Below are 19,711 nucleotides of genomic sequence, written 5' to 3'. Positions count from 1 at the left end.
ACCTGCCCACATGCTTGGAGTACAGCCTATTCCAGGCGCTCTCATTGGAGTGATATCAGAGATGGGCGTTCTGGGTAGCTTTGCAAGATCTCGAGTGTAGAAAGAGGGACAGCTCGGCCCAAATTGTGCTTTAATGCAAGGTAGGATGCAGGAGTGGATGACATTCATGAAGCCTTTGGAGAGTTCTTGAAGGTCTTTGCCTCTGATGGCAGCTGTAAACATACAGAAAATCAGTAATGTGCTTGCCTATCTGGCATGGTAGTGTTGCAGTTCTGGTAGTGGTGATTTATGAATGGAGGAATGCTGAAGTTTGGTTATCGTATAAAGGCCTGCATGAACCTTTACAGTTGGCCTTTTCTAGTAGGTCTTGAAGTTGTAAAGTGAGCATGCAATGAGGCACACAATTTGCATGTAGTGAATATTACTACTAGTTCCTTTCCTCTTCGCCTCACTTTTCAGGGTCGGTTTGAAGTTAATGAAGGTGTTCAAACAGCATTCGATTTTCGGGGTTCTTCACCCATTGTATGGGGAACCTAAACATTGAGTTTTTTCACAACTGCTTTTCCTGAACATAAGAAACAAAGACACACCTACTGCAATCCCAGTCACTGCAAGCCTGTGGCATTTGGGACAGGGGTGCTTTTTAACCACCCCATTGTGTCCTATGGTGATTCTATCACCCTACAGCTGTATTGCGGAGTGGGCTGGTAACAGCTGTAATTTAGTTTATGCTTCCACAGAGATGTAGGCCTTTTAACTGCATTAGTAGCACAATGTAACTGTATAGTTGCCACCGGGTTACCCGTGACAGAATACAATCTGTAAGGGTGAAATTGCCTGGGTTCTTTTGGTTTTTAGTAAACTTATGCAGGTAGCTCTGTCCATGAAACGAGATCTGCTAATCAGAGGTCTCTCAGCTGCTAACTTATGGTTTGGCAACATGACAGTCACAAGGTGATGTGCATTCCTGCCAGTAGCTGGTGGGACCACACAGTCAGTAGGCAGAATCTGCATTTCAACACGGGTAGTCCTGCATATAAATTAAACATAATTGTGGGATCAAGGATTTGGTGGCTGACAAGTCTTGAGTAGAAGCCATGCCAGGTTATGTCGAGATGGTAGCCTCTGGGACACTAAACTGTTTTGGCCAATATAATCGTGGTGTATTTTTATTGGTATCCAGTCATATTTTCGAAAAGATACTTTTCGAATGACCATTATGTCAAAAACATTTAGCCGATTTTTTTTTTTAATGTTTTTTTTTATTTTGTTTTTTTTGGGTTTCGTTAGTAAAAAAAAGTGTAAATAAAAATAAAACAAAGGTTTGGGGGGAACCCCCCCATTTTAAATATAAAATGTAAAAAAATAAAATAAAAAAAAATCGTCAAATTTGGTGTCGAGAAAATGGCATTCGAAAATATGGGTTTCGAAAATATCACTATAAACCTTTTTTATTATCAGCTTGGCCCATTGACATGCCTGGCAGTCCCAGATAGTAAATACACAGGAGGATCTGAGTTTCGCTGTGAGAAACCTGAAGGTGTCTCACTTACTAGTCCCCAGGGATCTGTCATCCAGGTGGTCAGGACACGGCCATCGCTATTGGATCCAGTTCCTGGGGGTGGACAAGGGCGGGAGGATCACCTACATGAAGGTTACCAGAAGGAACATTTGTTTTGTTGTTTTGGCATATCAGGTGCCTCTGAAGCAAGAGACTTTGCATGAGAAGAGACTTGGGCACAGAAGGCCCTGATATAGAGAAAAGGAACTGTGAGCTTGTGTCAGCGAAGCCCAGGAGTGTGCTGTGCTTGAGAGTCCCGCCTTGTCCCGTGCTAAAAACTTTGGGCAGGGAGACCCCGACCATAACATACTGACTTATCATTTTGTGAACACTTCTTTCTTTTCTTGTGAACATTATCCCACACTATTCTTGTAGCATAGTGGTAAGGATTGGCAATAGGTGTTCTTAGTACAGGCACTTTTTGTTTGACTAGACTCCACTAGGACTGTATTCTTATTATTTGATGGTCGTAGCCTCCCCCTTCCAAACCATTTTTTTTGGTATCCAATCATCATCCATCGCAGGGTTATCAATGGGTTGAATAAATGGCCGACCTAGCCAATGTCATCGCCCAGTTAGCGGCCCATCAGATGCAGGCCGAAGCTAGACTCCAAGAAAATCTAACAAAATTAATTGAATTACAAGCAAGACCCCTACTACCACAAGGGGTACTTCAGCTGTATCTTCAATGTGAAGATTTGGGAGATTTTTTCTTGAACTTCGAACGCCTAGCTGACCAAATAGGATGGGAAGAAAACCTCAAAAGATGCTATTTGGGCGCTTTGTTGAAAGGTGAACTACAAACCTCCTATCAACTACTTAATCTTGCACAGGGTGCCACCTTTCTATCCATTAAAGAGGGGCTGTTAAAAAAAGTGGCCCAAACCTGCAATTTTTATCGGCAGAAGTTGAGGACCATTAGATTAAACCCTGGAGAAACCCCCTTAGAAATGGGTGAACATGTCAAAAACACTACAGCTCTGTGGATCAATAACAAATCCTTAGAAGAACTGGCGGAGATGTTAACCCTAGAACAAGTCACTAATTCCTTATCTACTTTTTTGCAGAAAGCTGTTCTACAGTTAAATCGACCAACATTAACCACAGACATTGAGATTGCACAAAACCATTTGGATGCAGCTAAATAATTCCACTCAGCCCATCTTTGGGCGGAATGGAAGGATCATAAGCCTATCCACCAAAGGGATTAGATAAACAAGGGGGGGTCGTATAAAACCAAGGAATGGATGCTAGGAGACAAAGTAGAAATCAGAAGAACTGACCCTAAAACCAAAGATGAAAGCAAAAGGGAGGAATTAAAAGTAAGCAGACCACCTCCTTCTGTCTGTTTTTCTTGTAGAGAAACGGGACATATAGCTAGACACTGTCCAAAGAATCTAAGGGACGAACCGGACAAACCGACTGAAATAGGCTGTCAAAAGAGCGAAGAATGGAAGAACCCGAAGAAGAGCTAGAGATCTTTAGTATCTTTTTATGTCAATCGTCTACTGACTATACATACGAAAAGGCCTGGGTAAATGGGAGGCAAGTAAGAGCCTAGATTGACTCATGTAGTAAGCAGACTGCTATACGAGCTGGTTTAGTTACAACAAAGGACCTGGAAAATGCGGCGATAGTTAGTTACATGTGTACACGGGGACAATGAAGTGTACCCCAAAATACCTGTACACATTAATATCTGGGGCGATTCCTGTGAAATATCATCAGCCAAAATTCCTGGACTCCCCGAAGAAGTTATTCTGGGGTGGGATGTCCCTACCTTCTCTACTCTCCTACAGCAAACGCCACCTCCATTTGGAGATCTTTTTACACCAGAGTTGTTGGCAAGCAGACTACCACTCCCAAAACTCTCCAGTATGTGACTGGGAAAACTCTGAGCCTAAGTGACCTGAAACAGCCCTTAAAACCCAATTCATAGACTACTGTAGAGAGACCAGTAACATCATTTCACCTCTACCAGCCCCGGTCACGACAAACCAATGAAATATGCGAGAGCTCTTAGACAGCTCTCGTTCCTGTTCTCTTCCTGGTCCTAACAAAGTAGAACGTGGACAGCGAACAGGAATATCCACCTCGCATAGGGGAAGGGTATGTGAGAAATATGAAGGTGTCTCACTTACTAGTCCCCGGGGATCTGTCATCCGGGTGGCCAGGACACGGCCATCGATATTAGATCCAGTTCCTGGGGGTGGACCAGTGCGGGAGGATCACCTGGATGGGGGGTCTTCGGGGAGTGGAAGTGGGACACCGAAGGGTGAGATGCAGTATCACCTTCCTTGTGACACCTTTTCCCCATCCTGTCCAGTAGGATACTCAGAAACTCTACCCCCACCCCCTTTTCCAACACAAACACTTTCTCACACCGTGAGCGACAACAGACTAGTACCAGAGCCGTTTACCTGACATGTCCCAACACAAGGGTCAGGCAGAGTCATGCAAATGCCAACAACTACACACATCCGACTGCCCTTTCCCTTCCCCGTTGGGATAAAAAGCAGAGCACAGGAACACATTTTGAGCAAAGCCGAACGCACGAGGTAGCAGCTATTCCAGGACAGCAGTTCAAATGGAGGAAAAAGGCGGCAAGACCTGAAAGGACGTCAAGCAGGGATTTGCACTTGCCCTTTTCAACCCAGAACTGCAAAGCCTCCGATAAAAGAAGCATAAGACCAGGAATCGCAGCTGGCGAGTGGTGTGACAGATGTCAGCGGTACATGGAACCCTCTGCACTGATAGCCAGGGGCGGGAGACATGGTTGCCATCGTGGTACCGTCCTTGACTCCAGAGGCAAGAGAAACGCCAGCAAGTTCAGCACAGCCGGTGAGTTGGCCGAACTCGATAGTCGGCCGGACTGTGTTGAACTCAAGGTGTATTGACTTGGTACCAGAGGTAGAGTGGTCCGGCACCACGTGGGCCTTTGATGGGAGGTCTCTGACAGGTACCCCTCCTCTGAACAAAGAGACTGTGTTGAACAAAAAAAAATAAAGAAACTGCAAGTACCAAGAGGCCTTAGGTAAGGCCGACGTGAGGTGTCAAGGTGGTCATACAGGGGTCAAGCAAAAGCCCTTGTACAATCGAAAGTCCTTCACACGTTGCAGAAGTTTTGATGATAATAGAATTGTGAATCCAACTGAGGGAACTGTGAAATAGGCGTTTGCGCCCAGCAGAGGGGAACGCCAAACCACTGGCTATTGTGATTAAACACACCCTTGTCATAGGCTTACAAAGTGACCCAGCAAGACGCGATCGCCCTTCGGAAGTCTTTGTTTAAAGTTGGCAAGCACTGTGAAAGGTCTGAGCCCAGGTGAGGGGGACCTAACAAAAAGGTGGTTGTTTAAAAAGAATTGAGAGTTTTGAATATTACACAAATAAGGAACTTGATTGAAAGACGATAGTGAACCCCGATTGAGGGATGTCAAGAGAAAAGTTTGAAGAAGCTAAGTGAACGACATTGTAACGACAAGTATGAACCCAACTGAGGGATGTCCAAAGTGAATGGTTGGTCTGAGCCTGATTGAGGGAGGCTAACCACTGAGAGGAGGGGGGATCCAAGGGAGAACGGTAATAATCACCCTACATGAAGGTTACCAGAAGGAACTTTTGTTTGGTTGTTTTGCCATATCAGGCCCCTCTGAAGCAAGAGACTTTCCATGAGAAGAGACTTGGACACAGAAGGCCCTGATATAGAGAAAAGTAACTGTGAGCTTGTGTCAGCGAAGCCCAGGAGTGTGCTGTGCTCGAGAGTCACGCCTTGTCCCGTGCTAAAACATGGGGAAGGGAGATCATTACATCCTGACTTATTTTTTGAACACTTCCTTCTTTTCTTGTGAACATTATCCCACACTATTTTTGTAGCATAGCGGTAAGGATTGGCAATAGGTTTTCTTAGTATAGGCCCTTTTTATTTGACCAGACTCCACTAGGACTGTATTATTTTTATTTGATGGTCGTAGCCTGCTCCCATCTTAGATTTAGGTTTAGATTAAGTGTTTATCTCACCCACTTTACAGTTTAATAAACACCCTTGAACTATGATCACTTGTGTCTGTCTTGCTTTGATACCATGCCTTTCTTACAGTCGCCCAGAACAAAATATTGGGGCTTGGCCCCAGCAAAGGCCTTTGTCTTCGCTCTGTGAAAGGGTCGTCCCCCTCCAGAAAACAGGAACTCCCCCCTGTTGCCCCACCCCCAGGGTCTAGGAGAGGTTTGGTGCTGCAAAGGCCAGGCTCTGCTAGGCCAAAGGAACTCGCACCAGGATGGCAGTTAACTGATACGTTGTACACTAGCAGAGAAAGGCAGTGGAATTAGAGAGGCCTCAGTCCACAAAAGGGTGCCACCATCTTTGATTCTCCCAGGGCTAACAAAGATCTTGTAGCCCCTCCTCACACCCTGTAGACAAAGCACTCTGGGTATGTGTTGGGTAAGATTTTCATATTTATGATAAATCTTCCTGACCCGTGTCAACCCCAGAACCTTTTGCTTGGACTTTGTGATTATTTTCCCTTGTCCCTATGTGAGTGGGATTTTTTTTCCCTTCTCACCAAGTCTTTAACTCTTTCTGTGGGTGACCTTTGTATATCTTTCCATAGTGTGTGTTTGGATTTATAGTTCCCTATAACGTTTGGGCTTGGGATGGTTTGCTCCTTTCGGCTTCCCTTTGTAATTTCTCTTTAATGTACTTGGGTGAACTAATGTTCCCAAGAGGTAAAGCGAGATTTCCATCCCCTTTACATTTTATATAGTGAGCCAGCACATCCCACCTTATGTGGGGTGCTGGGGAGATGCACTGTATCCCCTTTCGTACTTACCTGTTAACTTGAATGGTTGGTGGCAGTGAAACTACTTGTATGACTTTTAGTCATTATTACTCGCAGACTGTCAAATCAACCGTGTTAATGCGCAGGAGGGTCACCATTCTGTTAGAAGGTTGGGCTCCTTCTATTTTTCGTAATTTCTCATTTGCTTGTTGTTTCTTAGGTGGTCTTCTGCCATTCTAGGTGGGAAAGACCTTGGTTGAAGTTTTGTCCCCCACCCAAAGTGACTGTCTTTCTGCCCCCCACCTACCCTCTTGCCCCCTGTGACTGTCCTTGTGCCCCCCACCCACCCACTTGCCCCTTGTTACCGTCTTCGCCCCACTCACCCTTATGACCACCCCCATACTCCCTCCTCCCCTCCTCCTGTAAATCTCTGACACTACCTCAATTGTCATCAGGCATAGTAATCGTAGCCGCCTGTCTGTTGCAGCCACCTGCCCACCCCTTTTTGTCCATTAGCACTTACTCTTATAATTTGTCCTGTGACCTTTGATAGAAGCTTGTCTCTCTCCCCCTTCCCTCCTTCTCTTCTCCTCCCTCTCCCCCCGCACTCTTCTGAATTGTCGACTGACCTTTTCCGATAGTCGCTTGTTTTGCTCCTCTCCTTCTCCCTCACTCCACCCCTCCCTGGCTCTCCTTCCCACTCCTCTTGTATACTCATGCACTACATCAGTTGTCATCAGGCATAGTAATATTACTGCTGGTTTGTCTCATTTTTCCTTTCCCCTCTTCTCCTTAATTGATACTTGCACTTGCACTATCTGAAATGTCGCCAGGCTGATTATGATAGTTATTTTTCACATTCTGAATTGTTTCAAGGACTTGCAAGAATTGAATTGTATTCTCCCATGTTCCCTCCCTCCTTGAAGCGCTTTGAAACACGTTGTGTATAGGCGCTATACAAATAATCAATCAATCAATCAAAGATATAATCGGATATTTCTGTTGAATGTTTCACTAGTGATTGTGTATTTAACAGACAGCATTTCAATGTATTCACTGGTGTTCTTATACAGGGGGTAGGGTTACCATCAGACCCTTGAGTAGTAGAATGCTGCAGAGATGGTTTGTTATCCATTGCGGTAACGGTGACAGTAACACTGATCAATCTGAATCCGTTTTCTGGACTGATGTGTCTCCTTTTCAACGTTTCTTCCAAGATTATCTAACACAACACTATCAGTCTCTAAAAGATTATCTGCCGCAAGGCATTTAAGCGCACTCTCCGATTTCGCCGAATGGCAGCATTTAAAGCGGCCATAATAGTGATAGCTAAAGTGTCGGTACTAACACGAAGAAAGGAAAAAGAGTCAACTAACAAAAAGGATGAGGCAGAATAACCGGCCGCACTCACCAGCCACGGCAGCCACAAACCGTCCCCGACGCGCCGGCACTGGCGCGTCTAACCTGTCAATTAGAGGAGGCTGGAAACTAGAATGTTAGAGGGAGTTGTAGTTTTTAAGAACTGCTTTCACGTGTGATGCACGAAGCAGAAACATCAGGGATTAGAAGGTAGCAGCAACACAATTCAATAATGCACAGGTAGTATTTCGTATCCCTAATGCAGATTCAAGTTAAAAAGAAATTAAATTACAGTTCAGCAAGCGGTAAAAGTTCACTAAATAAAACACTTCTAAAAGCACAATGCAGCTAAAGAATAACACTAAAAGGAATATAATATCAAATAAAATCCTAATAACTGTCTTTCACAATGTTCTATTCAGCAGCTACAATAACGAAATTGAATCAGTGTAAAAGCTGACCAATAGGATATACCCACCTTGAAATACCTTGTGCATTTCTAAATGTGTTATTGGGTTTTGCTTTCCCTGGTCTGTGAAGTAACCAATGTTGGGTCCTTCCACCACACAGCAAACAGGAACCAGGTAAATTACAGATAGTTTTTGGGCCCAGTTGTACAGGTAAGTTCATCAAGTACATATACTTAGTTGCTCCCAAGGGATTTTCCCTGTTTGACATCTATGCTCTCATCTTTGCCATCCGGATGGATATAAGTCCCAACTGAGATGGCTGGCTGTGGGGAGTACTGAGAGTAATGATTTGTGATTTAGTGTTCTTGTCTAGATTTATCTGATTTGATCTTATATGTGAAGAGAAAAAGAATATTGTTTGTAAATTAAGTTTTCTTTTGTTCGTTCAATTGTATATGTAAAAGGTCAAAATCTGACCAAATTACATTAATAAAAAAAAAAAGTACATAGGAAGAAACACTGGCCCATCCACACTCCAGCTGAGGTCTCTCTAACTGTCCACCAACAAAAACCATAACACATTACTACACCTCTCATCCTGTTCACTCATTGCAACAAGCACAAACTGGCACCACACGTGTAAAACAACATACCAGCCCCGACCTCACATGCCAGCAAAAATCTAAACAATTGAGACAGATGAAACTACCTCTCACAAACTGATAAGAACAGATGAAACAAACGATGGAAAAACTCTAACCAGACAACCAGATCTATTCTGGCACAAAACACCCACGTGAGCAGTACACCTTCTACAGGAAAAACAAAAGATGGAATAATAACCATTTGGAAAACTGGGGAATCTGCACAGCACACACATCTAACCAGCCACTGCACCTTAGACAACCAATGCGGTCCGCCGGGCACAGGGATAGCAAAACCCCTAACAGTGAAGAACTCCTAAACGCACCTTTCAACGGAACAGAACAACCACCACACTAACCCCCACTCACCACCACTGTAACCAACAATGGTAAAACACCTGTAGGCAAACACCCGACTATAATCACAGTCTAAACTCGCCCCACCACACTTTACGACTGTAACTAACAGTCAAAACTTCAACTCACCATAGTGACAGTAACCAACAGTCTATACTCTGCACACGACACAAACTGTAATCAGCAGTTCTCTCTAACCCTCAACTACCCTCCGCGACTGTAACCCCCGGCCAACTCTCACTACTCTAAACTCCAAACCACTGTCTGTAATCACAGTCAACACCTGACTGTAACCAACAGTGAAAACTCTAAATCGCCTCATGACTGTAACCAACAGTCTAATCTCTAAACACACTATTCACCACACACCCTCCCTGACTGTACCCAACAGTCAAATCTCTAAACACAATACATACCCACTCCGCAACTGTAACCAATAATCAAAACTCTGGCTGTACCCAACAGCTGTAACACAAATACCTCGCCGACTATAACCAACAGTTAAATCTCCGGCTATAACCAACAGGCTTAACACCATACACCAACCACTGACTGTATCCAACAGTCAACATCAACACCAAACACTACCTCGATGACTGTAACCAACAGTCTAGACACGGGCTCTAGTATGTCTTTTTCAAACAACTTATTTAAGTATCGTAGTCTGATCGAATAAGTTCTTGTACATGAAAGCAACAAATGCTGTATAGATTCTTTTTGATGGGACGTCGTGTCTAGGCACTATCTGCAGTTGCCTGTCAGTGAAAGACCTCTAATGTAAAGAATTTCATTTGTTTCTAGTAGGTTTAACCTGGCTCTTGGGATTAGGTCCCGCGCCGCCCTGTTTGGAAATTTCTTTATGAGATTTTGTGGCTCATTTAGTTTTTTTGTCTTATGCGGTAGGTGTAGGGTCAATTTGTTCCTTGCTGCCATTTCTGTGGTCTTTGCCCAGTCTAATTCTTTGATTTTTCGTAGAACCCTCACAGGGTTCTAAATGAGCTCTTCTTCTTGGCTAACAATTGCGTCCAGTAACAATTCATTTTCCTTTTTCCAGTTTAATAACTCACATCGGTTATCTTGCATTTCTTTGTTTATCATTTTATAGATAGGATTGCTATCTGTCATTCTGCATTTCCTGTATAACATTAGGGAGTTGCAGCTTACCATACATTGGAGTGACAGGAGACTCAATTCCCGTCTAATAGCTGGTCCCAATATAGAGTTGGGGAGGCCTAAAACAGAGCTCCAAAAGGCAGCTTCTAATTTAGGCCAGAAGTCACTTGGAATTGTAGGCAGTGCCTCAGCCCAGTACGTCACAAACGGGACGACCTTAATTTTGTAAAAGTTGATTGTGGGAATTAATGAATATCGACCACATTTTTTATCGATCACTTTTGCCTGAGCCGCCAGCTTTTTGATTTTGCCTTGTAGAGTCACTTGCATTGCCGTTTCACGTTTAGAGCTGTCCAGTGTGACTCCTAGATATTTAAAACTCTGGACTGTCTCTATTTCGGTTTTCTGCCAGGAACCATTTGTTTATGTTGTTTTTCTTTTTTCTAACAGATTTGAGGAGGATCATTACCTTTGTTTTTTCTTTATTAATCTCGAGGTGATTTTCTTGAGTGTAAGAAAGTAGAGAATTCAGTTGCCGCTGTAAGCCAATAGGCGTTTGATCAAATAGTGTGAGATCGTCGGCGTACAGGAGCCGCCAGATCGTTTCACCTCAGATTTGGGAATGCACGTACTGTTGCTTCTGTGTTCTGGATATCACCTATATAGGCTCGGAAGAGAGATGCTGCTAGCGGGCATCCTTGCTTGACCCCGCATGTGGTTGGGATCTCGGCTGATAAATCCCCTTGTCGATTCAGACAAACTCTCATTGTTGTTTTTGAGTGAAGTGCTTTTATGGGTGCCAAGATTTCCTTTGGACAGTTCCAATCTAGAAGTTTCTGCCAGAGGCAATGTCTTTCCACTCGATCAAACGCCTGTGTGAAGTCGATGAATACAACAAAGAGACAATGACCATATTGTAGAACCTTGCTCTTCAGGATGCTAAGCAAGAGAATGTTGCCTGCAGTCCCAGCGTTTTTTAAAAATCCGGCTTGAAGATGATCATTGCACTTTGCCGATGCTGCCCATATTTGGAGTTTTTTCATCAGTAAGGTTCCAAATACTTTCCTGATGGCATTGAGCAATGCAATGGGACGAAAGTTATAGGGGTCGCTCTTATTCCCTTTTTTGTAAATCGAGATCACAATCGCCGATGTCCAGGACAGAGGAAGTGTCTTTGTATCTGCACATCTTTGAAAAATTATGCTGAGTAGAGCTGCCCATTCTGAAAGATGCATTTTTAGCTCAAAGTTTGTAATTCCATCGGGCCCCCGGGCCCTAGAGTTTTTGAGGTTCTTGATTACATCTTCAATGTCTTCCGTGTTTCCGAGCTTGATCCTCTCAGGACTGTCGTATGAAACAACCTCTTTAGGTGCCTCACAGACAGATTGAAATACAGAATTGTAGTGGGTTTCCCAGGTGTGTTGCCCGATCTTGTTGGGTATTAAGTCTTGCATTGACGTATCGATGGATCTCAGCAGGGCCCAGAAGTCTCTTACATTATGTGTGCTTAAGGTTTTGGCAATGGATTCCGCGTCTTGTTGATAGAGCTTATCTCGATGGCATCTGACCTATGCCTTGTAAACTCTTGTTACTTCCTTGATTTTAATGCCGCCTTTTATCGTTGGCAGGGACTAAGCCATTCTCTTGTCTTTTCTGAATTCCCGTCTCTTTTCTACCAGCTCTTTGTTGTAGGCATGATTTTTAGGTGTCTGAGAGAACTTCCTGCTGGTTGACTGGTGTTTGTATGACGTCAGCCGGGGTTGATAGTCAACTGGCTTTTCTTAGTCATTCTGCCCATTTGCCTTGTATTTTGATGTCAGCTTTTTAATGACATTTGCACTTAATTTGATTCGTGAGCCTTGTATGTTGGACTCAATTTGCGTGGTCATCTTTTCATTTTTCTTAGAGGGTATCCTCCAGCACATTTCCAGCAGATTGTGATCGCTGGTGCTTGTTCGCAATACCTCAAAAGCTGTTGTCAGCTGCAGCAGTGGTTTCGAGACGAAGATATAATCGATAGTCGCGCTCACATCAGCACATTCCCATGTCGGGAGCCTATTATGTTGCGTGAAAACCGCGTCCAAGTTGTGAAGCTCTCTTGACTGTTTCATGACTAGCCATGCTTTCCCTCGTCCTTCCGCCGGTGAGATCTTGGATTTTGCCTGCTTAGACTTTTCCATTTGACACAATTGTTAGGGAGAATTCTCTGTTTAGGCTGAATCTCCTAACCTAGTGAGTCCCCCAGCAGCTTTGCTGAATTTTTGGGGTTTATTTTTTGTCTCCTGCCAAGAGTGAGACTCTTTTACCCTCACTCTTGGACATGATTTGAGTGTTTTTTTTTGACTCTAGATGTGTTTAATGGGCTATGGGGTCTTTTACTCCATAGGGCTTCATGTGTTTTTGTGATGTGTGTTACACAGCACCCTCAGTGCAGTAACACAGGGGTGTCATAGTGACTCCCCAGTATAGACTCCATACCCTGGGACTGACTACTGTCTCCCAGGGTCTGTAAAGTCACCATTGACTTTACTAGTCTTAAATTCTGAACAGAACCAGTACAAACCATCATATTGTGGACGTACTGGCTGGGGCAATTCGATTGCCCTGGGGTCTGTTAGTCGAGGGGGCACGTCTCCGTCCCCCCTGATCGAGTTTTGGCTGGTGGCAGTGGATACTACTTTTTATATTCAACCGCAAATATTTCTCTATGGGATTTCCCCATTGTTCGAGGCTACTATCTTTATTTATTTAATTACGATAGCCTCGAACATACCGCCGGTTTATTTAATTAATATTAATTCTCCGGTTGGTATTTTTTGCCAAAACTCGGTTCTAAAATGGTGTTTGGGTTCTCTTCTGTAACTCCAACCCAAGTCGAGTCCTTTGTTCCACTTTTTTGGCGGGCTTCTCCACAGAAGCCCTCCAAAGTGGTGCCACTCTGTCTGGGGTACTTAGGAGGGGTGGAGGGGGATTTAGGCACCCTGGACGGAGTTGCCTAGGCAACTCAAGTCGCACTCCGTCCTGATTGGCCCAAGTGGTGAGCCGGCCGGCTCACCACTTAGCATGTTCGAGTGACAGCTAGGCTGAGTGAATGGGGGTTTTCTGCATAAAAGCAGGGCTTTGGGGACTGGAACTTCAGAAGTCGCCACAGGACCTACGAATCCGACGAGGGAGAAGCTGAGCCGACCTGCCACGACGACACCACCGGTGGAGCCCTGCTGGACCGTCTCACCACTTTTCCCAACGACAGAGGAGATCTCCCACTGGAGAGTCTTCTTCCTTTGACTGGTGGGGACCAGTTCCACCGTCTTTTCGCCTTCCTGACGTATCTCGTGGCCGCCTTGCCTGTGCCAAGCACCCCGGCAACCGGGATACCACGTTTTACCACGACCGCGAATTAAAGGGTAATACCTTTAACCGGAAAACTCTGCGGCTGGTTTCGTCCCTGGCAGTGCAACGACCTTCATCTTTCCTCCAAGTCAAGATCTTCTCTTCCCCTGGATGACGACGAGACTTGCACCCACTTCCAGGAACAACTGCCACCGCTGGAGGATCCTTCCCACTTAAGGTACCGTGCCCCGCCCGGCTTCCCTTGCCACCGACTGTACGGGGTAGATTTAGCCCCCGGCTTTCGAACCTGGGTTAGCCTGGGACACCCTGGCTAAACTTTTCTGAGCCTCTCTAAACTCTTTTCGAACTCTCTGCAAGACTTTCTAAGCCTAGTGTAACTGTGTGATCTTGGGCGCATTTGTGCTCTTCTCTCTCTACGAGTGGGCCCAGCCTATGGACTTTGGCTCACAAGTGACTTTTGCTCTTCTGCCTTGCTAATAGTGTTCCTAAAGCTTAGAGTGGTGTACCTTCCCATATTCTGTCTTTTTCCCTCCCTTATTCATGAACTTGTTGGAGTGCCATCTATAGTTAAGCACTCACCTCTGTATGAAAATAAGTGGTGTTAACTAAGACTTATCTGATAAGGAATAAGGGTTGTATATATTATAATAGTAACTGTGTTTAGAGTGTTTTACAATAAGAGTGCTGGAGTGTTTCAAACAGTGTGTTTTTAAATAAATAATGATATACTTTGATACCAAAGCTCCGGTCAGTGTTTGCTTGTATTGTTGTATCTGGGTGTCTATTGTGTATACTTTGCATACTGCCTAACTCTTCTTGAGAGAAGTCTGACTGCTCAGCCACAGCGCCAGGTAAATCTGGGTGGTACAGACTGCTACCAAGTGGGTTTACTGCTAACACCTGTAGTCCTAAATCTTTTGCAGTGGTCCCAAAGGGAACTGCACAGGTTTCTGCCTAACACTGGTGTACAGCGGTGGGATTTGTATTGAGTATACATTTTAGAGTGCTTCAGGATACCTTAGTACAACTAACCACAAAGCTTAGCACTGAAAAAAAGTAATCTTTCTAACATGTCAACTATGGAAAATTATAGTCAAGAGTCCCTTGCTACAAAAACTGCTGATTGTTTAAGAGTTCTCTGTAAGCCTAAGAATCTCCTGACTAAAGGCAAAAACATGGAATTGATAGAAAGGTTGTTAGCTAACCAAAGTCTGGATGATGGTTCAGAGGAACCTACCATGCCAGAAACTGTAGATAACAGTATAGAGATTGATGTTGATCAAAATGTTGATAATCTTGAGGAAGAGTCAGAAGAGGAGGGTGAGGCTGCTGTGACTGTCCCCCCTAGGCCTCTGTCTGCTCTGCCAGCTGTACCTACTGGACCTTTGCCAGGTCCCACATTTCGTCCTCAATATCTTGAGCTAGAAAAAATGAAACTTGAACTAGAGTTCAAGAGACTGAATACTCAGGCTGAACAAAGACACCAGGAACTGAATCAAGAACTAAGGCTAAGGGAAATGGAGCTCAAGCATGAGCTAGAAATGAAGAAATTGTCTGTTGAAAATACTTCTCTCGCTGGCTCCTCTAGAAGTTCCAGTCCTAAAAGACCCCAGATGCCTAAAGAATTGGTTGGTATGTATGAGCCTAGGTTGGATGTGTTGGATTGTTTGTCTCTGTTTGAATATAATCATGGGCTTCAGAACATCACAGGAAATGACTTACTCACCTGGTTGTTCTCTAAGCTTCCCCCTGTTGCAACTGATGTGGTAATGGAGTTGGGGGAGGAGGATAGGAAAGAGTATGAATGTGTGAAACTAGCTCTGATAGCTAGATTTGGGAAGACCCCTTCCCAGTATCTTAAGAGGTTTAGAACCCTCAAAAAGCATGATGGTACCCCTTGGGCTACCTGGCTGAGTGAGTGTTTGAATAACTTAGAGGGATGGATCAAGGGTTACAAGGTGAACACTTATAAAGGTATGAAAAATCTTTTTATGTTGGAGTCAATTTATGATGCCTGCTCTCCTGAGCTCAGACAGCACTTGGCTGATTCAAAGGAATTAGATTCCAGAAAACTAGCTAAGGCTGCTGACTTGTGGGTTGCCAACAGGGCCACTCACAAGGATTCGGTGGTCACTCAGAAAAAGGATGAGGGAAAGCAGCTGTCATGATGCCTACCCCCGGAGCATCAGGCCAGGCCCAGCACCCCCGGAAGCAGGCATCATGCCCTCGGGTAAAAGCCCAGCGGCCCCTTATAGGGACTCTTTGGACTCAGTCCTGGCGCCTTTGGCGCCAGGCTCATGTTGGACATCAGTCCTGGCGCCATAGGCGCCAGGCTCATAAAGGGAGGTGTTTTGTGCACTTACCTGATGCAGACCATGCTGCAAGCTTCATGCCTCCCTGAGACCTGAAAGGGACTATTTTTTCATAGGGACTATTTTTTCACTCGGGCGTGGCCAGGGAAGGATACATACCTAGTTGGGGAAGGATACATACCTGGGACTTCTTTGGAGGCTATTTAAGCCACGCCCAGACAGCAGCTCATGCTTCGCGTTGTTCTGCTTCCTGCAGCTTAACGCTCACCGTGTCTGCTCCTGCTCCTGGACTACAGCCATGCCCCTCTTGAACCTGGAAGACCTGCAAGGAAGGAAGAGAAGAGAAAGGTGAAGACCAAGGATTATTTCAAGCTTCTTACCTGCATCCGGAATCTTCTCGCCAGCATCCCTGAAGGAAGACTTCAATTTAAAAGCATAGCGTTGCTCGCTGCAGCGCCACGCTTTACTCACCTGTCCTGTCCTCGAGACATCTCCCGGCTCCATCGCGGCTGTCAGCATCGGACGCCACATCTCTGCACCTAGGGGAGAGAGGAAGAAACAAAAGGTGAGCAGAAGGACACACAGAAGGAAAGCCTGATTAACAGCCATAATACTTACCGGCTTTTCTTCCACATTTCGGGTCGGCGCCGCCCCGTTGGCACGTACCGTACCCCGGACCCTATGGGGAAAGGACTAGAGACATTTCAGAGGAATGATAAGGACATATAGATGGATCGTCCTCATTACTACTCACCTCGGCAGGTTAACCCCTCGACGCATTGCCTTCATTCTGCATCTGAAATAAAGGACAGATCACAGTTGAGAAAGACAGCATAAAGGGGGCCTCACTTGAACTTTGAACTTTCATACTTACGGCGCATCGCTCAGGAAAGTCAAGTGGATTTTGCCAGCGTCATTCTGAAAACCAGTGAAGTAACTGGACGAACGTGCGCCCCTGCACCAGAAGCAGGATGGAGAGTTCAACCTTCCAAACCATAAGGTGAGCTTAAACCGGGTTTGGAGGAATAGAGAGGAACGGAGGGGGGAAGGGGGGAGCTAGCACACCATTCTGCAGACTGTTAATCCCCTTTCTCATCTGCAGAAGGATATTCCTACGGGCCAAGGAAGCACGATTTGGAGGTCCTGTCCAATCGGTGTTCCGGGTCCTGCGCATCACGCTAGAAGAGGCCGCAGTAATCCAGACTAGATCAGCGCCCCCGTGGGAACCAGGTGGGCGTTACAGCAGGAACCTTGGAGACCCCTCTAGATCTTAGGGAATCCTTTATAAGGACCCCTTGAAAAAGCCTAACACAGGTTCAGAAGTTGTACCAACTTCTGAGGGACTGGTCAACCAGATCCCCTACAGTTTCAAAAAGACTGATGTTCCTCAAAGGATTTGTAGGTCCTTTAGCTTACAAAGGAAAACCTTTGAGTTGACCATAGAACCTAGGTCAAGGTGTCACCATCAAAATGCTGATGGACTCTCTAGGATGTATGTCATTGACTAGAGGTATGAGGTTCATCCAGGAGTGGATTAAATCCTCCTGTCCCTTAGTCTGGGGGGGGGGCGAGTGTTAGGGAGAATTCTCTGTTTAGGCTGAATTTCCTAACCTAGTGAGTCCCCCAGCAGCTTTGCTGGATTTTTGGGGTTTGTTTTTTGTCTCCTGCCAAGAGTGAGACTCTTTTACCCTCACTCTTGGACATGATTTGAGTGTGTTTCTTTGGCTCTAGATGTGTTTAATGGGCTATGGGGTCTTTTACTCCATAGGGCTTCATGTGTTTTTGTGATGTGTGTTACACAGCACGCTCAGTGCAGTAACACAGGGGTGTCATAGTGACTCCCCAGTATAGACTCCATACCCTGGGAATTACTACTGTCTCCCAGGGTCTGTAAAGTCACCATTGACTTTACTAGTCTTAAATTCTGAACAGAACCAGTACAAACCATCATATTGTGGACGTACTGGCTGGGGCAATTCGATTGCCCCGGGGTCTGTTAGTCGAGGGGGCACGTCTCCGTCCCCCCTGATCGAATTTTGGCTGGTGGCAGTGGATACTACTTTTTATATTCAACCGCGAATATTTCTCTATGGGATTTTCCCATTGTTCGAGGCTACTATCTTTATTTATTTAATTATGATCGCCTCAAACATACCGCCGGTTTATTTAATTAATATTAATTCTCCGGTTGGTATTTTTTGCCAAAACTCGGTTCTAAAATGGCGTTTGTGTTCTCTTCTGTAACTCCAACCCAAGTCGAGCCCTTTGTTCCACTTTTTTGGCGGGCTTCTCCACAGAAGCCCTCCAAAGTGGTGCCACTCTGTCTGGGGTACTTAGGAGGGGTGGAGGGGGATTTAGGCACCCTGGACGGAGTTGCCTAGGCAACTCAAGTCACACTCCGTCCTGATTGGCCCAAGTGGTGAGCCGGCCGGCTCACCACTTAGCATGTTTGAGTGACAGCTAGGCTGAGTGAATGGGGGTTTTCTGCATAAAAGCAGGGCTTTGGGGACTGGAAATTCAGAAGTCGCCACTGGACCTAAAAATCCAACGAGGGAGAAGCTGAGCTGACCTGCCATGACGACACCACCGGTGGAGCCCTGCTGAACCGTCTCACCACTTTTCCCAACGACAGAGGAGATCTCCCGCCGGAGAGTCTTCTTCCTTTGACTGGTGGGGATAACCAGTTTCACCGTCTTTTCGCCTTCCCGACGTATCTCGTGGCCGCCTTACCTGTGCCAAGCACCCCGGCAACCGGGATCCCACGTTTTACCACAACCGCGAATTAAAGTGTAATACCTTTAACCGGAAAACTCTGCAGCTGGTTTCTTCCCTGGCAGTGCAAAGACCTTCATCTTTCCTCCAAGTCGAGATCTTCTCTTCCCCTGGACGACGACAAGACTTGCACCTGCTGCCAGGAACAACTGCCACTGCTGGAGGATCCTTCCCACTTAAGGTACCGTGTCCTGCCCAGCTTCCCTTGCCACCGACTGTACGGGGTAGATTTAGCCCCCGGCTTTCGAACCTGGGTTAGCCTGGGACACCCTGGCTAAACTTTTCTGAGCCTCTCTAAACTCTTTTCGAACTCTCTGCAAGACTTTCTAAGCCTAGTGTAACTGTGTGATCTTGGGCGCATTTGTGCTCTGCTCTCTCTAAGAGTGGGCCCAGCCTATGGACTTTGGCTCACAAGTGACTTTTGCTCTTCTGCCTTGCTAATAGTGTTCCTAAAGCTTAGAGTGGTGTACCTTCCCATATTCTGTCTTTTTCCCTCCCTTATTCATTAACTTGTTGGAGTGCTATCTATAGTTAAGCACTCACCTCTGTATGAAAATAAGTGGTGTTAACTAAGACTTATCTGATAAGGAATAAGGGTTGTATATATTATATTAGGAACTGTGTTTAGAGTGTTTTACAATAAGAGTGCTGGAGTGTTTCAAACAGTGTGTTTTTAAATAAATAATTATATACTTTGATACCAAAGCTCTGGTCAGTGTTTGCTTGTATTGTTGTATCTGGGTGTCTATTGTGTATACTTTGCATACTGCCTAACTCTTCTTGAGAGAAGTCTGACTGTTCAGCCACAGCTACCAGGTAAATCTGGGTGGTACAGACTGCTACCAAGTGGGTTTACTGCTAACACCTGTAGTCCTAAATCTTTTGCAGTGGTCCCAAAGGGAACTGCACAGGTTTCTGCCTAACAACAATGCATTTAAATCGCCACAGATAAGTAGATAGGGCGTCATGAGTGTTGCCAATGTCTCATCGATCATCTGCTCCAGCATTGCGATGAATTTTGCTGCATCAATGGCTGCTGGATTCCAGTAAGTGT

At 45.3% G+C, this 19,711-nt stretch overlaps 1 protein-coding gene across 1 annotated transcript in view; it reads left to right on the top strand.

The window, feature by feature from the left end:
• Positions 1-19,711, top strand: part of LOC138580390 (3'-5' exoribonuclease HELZ2-like) — a 957,207-nt gene that overhangs the window by 863,121 nt on the left and 74,375 nt on the right. The window lies entirely within an intron of this gene.

This window comes from Ambystoma mexicanum, chromosome 3p, assembly GCF_040938575.1.
Source record: "Ambystoma mexicanum isolate Mex_15411 chromosome 3p, UKY_AmexF1_1, whole genome shotgun sequence".
NCBI lineage: Eukaryota > Metazoa > Chordata > Amphibia > Caudata > Ambystomatidae > Ambystoma > Ambystoma mexicanum.
Note: the sequence above shows the minus strand (reverse complement) of the source record. Positions and strands in the feature narration are given on the sequence as shown.